This window comes from Bos indicus x Bos taurus, chromosome 28, assembly GCF_003369695.1.
Source record: "Bos indicus x Bos taurus breed Angus x Brahman F1 hybrid chromosome 28, Bos_hybrid_MaternalHap_v2.0, whole genome shotgun sequence".
Taxonomy (NCBI): domain Eukaryota; kingdom Metazoa; phylum Chordata; class Mammalia; order Artiodactyla; family Bovidae; genus Bos; species Bos indicus x Bos taurus.
Window position 1 is genome coordinate 44,665,288 of NC_040103.1, and position 6,041 is coordinate 44,671,328.

The following is a 6,041-nucleotide window of genomic DNA, read 5'->3' on the forward strand; positions in this document are numbered from 1 at the left end:
GAGCCAGCCCAGGCTGTTCCTTACTGGGCAGCAGAAAGGCCCAGAGAGAGTCACACCTGGGCCTCAAGCCTGAGGGTCTGAGAGTCAGTGTCTGGTGGGGACGATGTGCAGGCAGCTTCGTGTTTGTGTGTGTGTATGGGAGAGAGGCATGTGTCTTTAAATCCCAGAAACAACTTTTGAAAGGAGTCCCAAGCTTCTGTTCTTCTGTGCATAGGTGGATTAGAAAGCTTTCAAGTCTGTGGCACGTTCGGACTCTGACCAGACATGCTTAGCTCAGGCCCATGCCACACACAGAATTTTCTTCATCCCTGATACGTACCCCTGACAGGTGATGTGGGAAATTACTATGATTCTTTGGGAGGTGAGTTTCTATGTCAATAATTAACTGAGTGACCTTGGGGAAGCCCAGAGATATGCGTGTGCCTTGGTAACTTTTGCAGGAAACAAATGAGAGTGTTTGCTGGATTGATGGTCCTCAAAACATGTTCAGAGGGAGGCTTGGAGGAGACTGTCTTCTAAAACTGGACAATGGTGGGCTTTTACTAATTTTTAATTTACTAACTGACATAGATCAATTCTATCAAGTCTTCATCTTCCTTCCAGACATTTTCCTGAAATATTTTATGCCTCTGCCCCTGTGGGATAGACAACAAAAACAACCACTAAATTAGGAGGAAAAAACCCCTCAAACCAGTGGTCTGTGGTGACCTAAATTGGAAGGAAATCAAAAAAAAAAAAAAAAGGAGATATATGTGTTTGTAGAGCTGACTCACTTTACTGTACAGCAGAAACTAACACAACATTATAAAGCAACTATACGCCAAAAAACAACAACAAAAAGCCAAAACCCAGACCAAATTCTAGTAACAATAGAAAATCAGGCTTAGTCTGCTTTGCTTTTCTCTTTGTTGAAAATGTATGTACCCTCATATAAGGAATATTCTTTCTATTAAATTATTTTAATTTAATTAACTTGACTAAGATTTCATAAAGAACTTGTATTTTTCACACTCTTTTCCCACTTTGAATGAGTTTAAGAAGCTCTGTGTTCATGTGATCTTTAAGACTGAGGTTAAAAAAAAGTATGATTTAACATATATATCAATTTTTTTGTTGCTTGACTGTGTTTTACTAGCAGACAACTCCAAACTTCCCAATTTAAAGAGGCCTTGGCACTTGCATGGCTCTCTGCTGCCATACCTGGATCTCTGTGGCACGTGCTGAATTGCACAGGTGGGGCTGCTGGGGGCTGGGGTCAGCGCTCTGTGCCTCGTGTCCTTGAGGAACCTGTTTTCCCTGAGCATCTTGGGAAGCTCTGGCTGGCCCCACAGCACATCTTGCTTCTTCTTTGATAATAGCAGTGATGGTGTAAAGCTGGTGCCTCCATGCTCAGAAGACATGGAGTCCTTCCAGGCCTTGGTGGGGTCTGTTCAGCCCAGTGGTCCCGGTTACAGCTTCCTCTTCATAGAGGCCGAGGAACGAATATGGAAGCCACGTCTGGTCAAATAGCCTGGAAGGGGCATGTACTGAGGAGCTGCTGGGAAAGTGCCCCTCACTGTAACCCAGGGCTGGATGGGCTTCATTCTCTCCCTTTGGATATGCCTGTGTTGGCTGGGCAGCTAGCTGGTGATGAGGGGATGAGGCAAAGGGCAGACCCAGCAGAACAGGGCGTCGAACGTCCTTATGGAGCTGCTGAATTTACCTGTCCCTTGTTGGTAGCCGGTTGATTTAGGTTTCATGGCTCTCCAAGCCTTTTTTTGGGGAAGCTCTTTGTTTGTGAGCTGGGCTTAGATTGGGAGAGACTGGAAATTAATGGCACTGAGCATTAGGAATGTTCTTCCATCCCTGAAGGTTCCCTTCTTCACTGGGTCTTGCCCCTTTAGAGGGATGGAGGAGAGGGTTATGGTTTAGGGAGAAATCTGGTTGGGCCAGATTAGAATTCTGAATTTAGAGAAAAGATTGCCAGGAGCCAGGGGTCAGAGGCGCTAAAATAGAAGTTGGCTGAGAAGGCAGAGACATCTGAGTCTGACCTGGTAGTCACAAATGGACCCGGAGGACAAGGAGAAGGGGCAGTTCCTGGGGAAATAGTGGGACCGCCCAGGGAGCCTGTGAAAAGCCAAGAAGGGCGGGACAGAAACCAGGACTGCTGAGGAACTAGCATAGAGAGTGTGGAAAAGTACTGGGAGCAAGAAAAAGGGAGTCTCAGATTACAGAGGCCTGAGGAGCATCGTGCTGGGGCCCCCACTGCTCCTGACGATGGTGTGACCCGGACCTCGCACCGCTGCTCCTGACGATGGTGTGACCCGGATCTCGCACCGCTGCTCCTGACGATGGTGTGACCCGGATCTCGCACCGCTGCTCCATCGTGCTGGGGACCCCGCTGCTCCTGACAATGGTGTGACCCGGATCTCGCACACAGAAAGCATTGTTTTGCCCGTTATTGCATCCTGGAGAGTCCAAGCTCGCACTAGCAGATGGAAATTACGTGGGGAAGCTTTTAGCTCCAAGTAGGGGAAGGTGTTCTCACTATCCTTCCCCCATTGGTAGGATGAATCGCTGCAGGAGATAATGGGCTCCTTGGAGCCACGTGACTACTTGGTGGGGGGAGGTGACATACTGGGAAGTTCTCAAGCACTGACTGGAGGATTCAGACCCAGGGGCTGATGGCTGTGATGCCTGAAAGAATCAAGACAGGGACTGTCAGAAGTGACTGGGACATCACCTAGGATTCAAAGGAAGAGAGCTGGGGTTTCCTGCCTCGCCTAGTTCCTCTTCTGCCCACCTACCTGTGGGCTCTGAATGCCTGGCCAGGGAAGAGCATCAGTGTGGGGACTAGCCAGTATAGTTTCCAAACTCTTTTCTGCCCTTAATAGCTGTGTGGCCTGGAACATTCCTTACTCTCTTGACTTCCTTATCTGTAAAATGGGTCTTACTAGGGGATCAGAAGTGCCGTGTCAGAAGGGCCTGTCCAGAGCAGATGCCAGGAAATGGAGGCTAATGCATAAGTGAACAAAGTGACTGCAGCAGGGCCCACCCCGTGTAGGCTCATTAACATGGGGTCCTACCCACTGAACCAACGATACCCCAGACTGGGGCACAGCCTGGCCCTGCCATCATGGAGAACCAGGGTGAAAGGAGAGGCTGCTGTCTGAGACGACAGGGCTTAGCCAGGGCTTTGCTTACCATATTGTTTCATTTCATGCTGCACCAACCAGAGCCCCTGTATGTTGCAGCCGTAGGAAGGCTAGTTTACTCCAGAAAGTTACCGTGGGGTTTCCCTGGGGGTCTGGGGGTTAAGACTGTGTGCAGTTTTGATCCCTGTTTGGGGAATTAAGATCCCACGTGCCATATGGCATGGCCAAAAAAAAAAAAAAGGAATTTACCATAATCCAAGTCCTGACTCCAGGGCTGTGAAAACCAGTGATGATGTCATTGATGATTATTATAATGAGCATTTGCTTAGTATTAACAGTATTTCAGGGACTGTGCTAAATGCTATATCCCTGCTGTCACTTTAGTCATGTCCGACTCTGTGCGACACCATAGACAGCAGCCCACCAGGCTCCCCCATCCCTGGGATTTTCCAGGCAAGAACACTGGAGTGGGTTGCCATCTCTTTCTCCAATGCATGAAAGTGAAAAGTGAAAGGGAAGTCGTTCAGTCATGTCCGACTCTTTGCGACCCCATGGGCTGCAGCCCACCAGGCTCCTCCGTCCATGGGATTTTCCAGGCAAGAGTATTGGAGTGGGGTGCCATCGCCTTCTCCAAAATGCTATATACACAATCTTATTATTATTATTCACATTTTGCAGACAAGGAAGCGGAGTCATGTTGGGTTAAGTGCATTTGCTCAAGCCTACAGAGAACAGAAGTGAGGGGAATTTGAGTCCACTTGTCTCAGCTTGGACCCCTTCTGTCGCCCTGGCGGTTTTACAGTTGCCGCCGATGAGAGGAGACCATCCCAGTACCCTCGGGCAGAGCATTCAGGAGGGCTTCGGGTGGAAGCTGGGTGTTAATTTCCTCGCTGCTCCTGGATCCCAGGCAGCAGTGGTGGGTGTGGTGAAGCTGTCCACACTGTCCTCCCAGTGGCATGCACACTGTCCTCCCAGTGGCATGCATGGGAATGAACGTCTCTGGTGCTGGACTGCAGCTCACCCTGGGTCTCGTCAAGAGCTTCTGTGTGTTGCTATAAATGGATGCTTCTCAGGACTCCCCATCGTGCAGGGTAGCCATAAATTGTGCACCATTAATAGCAGCACACAAATTCCAGATGCTCGGGATGGCCCTGGGGAGCATGAGAAGTCAGGGAAAGATGAAATGCGGGTGTACACGGATCTTCATCTGTCAAGACTGCAGAAGCCTCAGCAAAGCACTAGGAGGCTCAGGGCATAACTCACGAGAGCGCCTGGCCCTGGAGACAACTCTCTGGAGCTGATCTAAGCCTTTGACCTCGTCAGTTGCCCTGTCACCTCGCCCCTCATTTCAGCGTCTGCAGAAGAAAACAGGCCCTCAGACTTGCACCGCGAAGCCTTGCATTCCTCTTAACGGCATCCTCCCCCTCACCTGTTCTTTCCTTCCAGTGGAGGCACAGGGTTAGTCCTCACACCTGTGCTGTCACTCACGAGTCCCCTGGGACCTCGGGCCTGCGTTTCCTCTTTGCCTCCACCTTTCCCACCTACTCGTCTACAGCCAAGAACAAAGCTATCCTGTGAGGCACGATTTCCCCCTGCAAACCACATGCAGTCCTTCCTCCCTGCACCACCTAGGCTTTTGAGAGTGGCCTCAAATGACCACTCCCTCTCACTGCTTCTTTGCATTTTGTTTCCTTGTCTACCTACTAAAATGTGGCTCCCGGCTGGGTGCATGTCACTGCCACGGTGCCGGCCTGGCAGCGGGCCACCAGATCCAGCGGCCTAATGGCTGTGTTCTATCAGCTCCACCTCTTGGATTTTTTCAGCTTTTGAAGCTATTAACATCCTTCCTACTGGAAATGCTCCCTGTGACGTCAGCCTTTGGCAATCCTCCTTCCTGCATTAGGGCTTGTGCACTTTCTTTTTCTTATGTGTCCTTGGCTGAGTCCTCTTTTCTATTTCCCTGGGGTGATCTGTGGTTGGTAGCCTCCGAACGGTTCCAGCGATCTCCCCTCCCGGTAGTCATGCCTTGGAGTGTGTCCTTCTGCATCGGGAGGGTCGGTCTGTGTGACTGGATACGGCAGAAGTGGCAGTACGTCAGCCTGAGGTTAGGTGATAAGGGACACTACCTTGGCCACTTTCTCTATCTCAGGGAAGACAGTTGCTGTGTCTTGAGGAGATCCACTGAGAGGCCACATGTTGGGGAACTGGCACCTTTTCCACAGCAGCCACATGAGTGAGCCTAGAAGCAAATCCCCTGCCCCAGCTGAACCTTCAGATGGATGACTGCGGCCCCAGCTGGCAGCTTGACCATAATCTTAAGAGGTTCCAGCTAGACTCACCCAGCTGAGTGTGTTGTTTCAAGTTGCTAAGTTTTAGGGTAATCTTCTACTCACCAAGAATTAACTAATACATTCTTTGGAACCCCCTTGTCTCTCACTCACTCTCCATTCTCTCTAATTTCATAGCTTGAGTGTTACCAGTATGAGATTAATCCCGGGGTGGGCCTCTGGCCCAAGCCTCCTTTCCTTAGGTAAACTTCCGCCTGTATATTGGTCACCTGTGTGTCAAACTTGCTATGTCCCAAGTTGAACTTAGTATTTCCACCCCATTATTTTCCTGTGCCTTGATTTTTACATCCTGGCTACTAGCCTCATTATCACGCTAGTCACCAAAGCTAGCACATCTGTTTTGAGAACCCCCCTCCCTCTGTCTCCAGTTCTTCCAGTTTTACACCACGATTGCTTCTCATCTCATCCTCGTGTCTGCTGCTCCCAGCCCTGTTTGAGCTCAGCTTTCACTCTTTCTTGCTCAGATAATTGTCACTGTCTGGTCTTCCAGCCTCCATCCTGCGCCTGAGTTTTTGGTGGAGATTGCAGATCTTACAAGCTATGACTTTGCTTAATACCC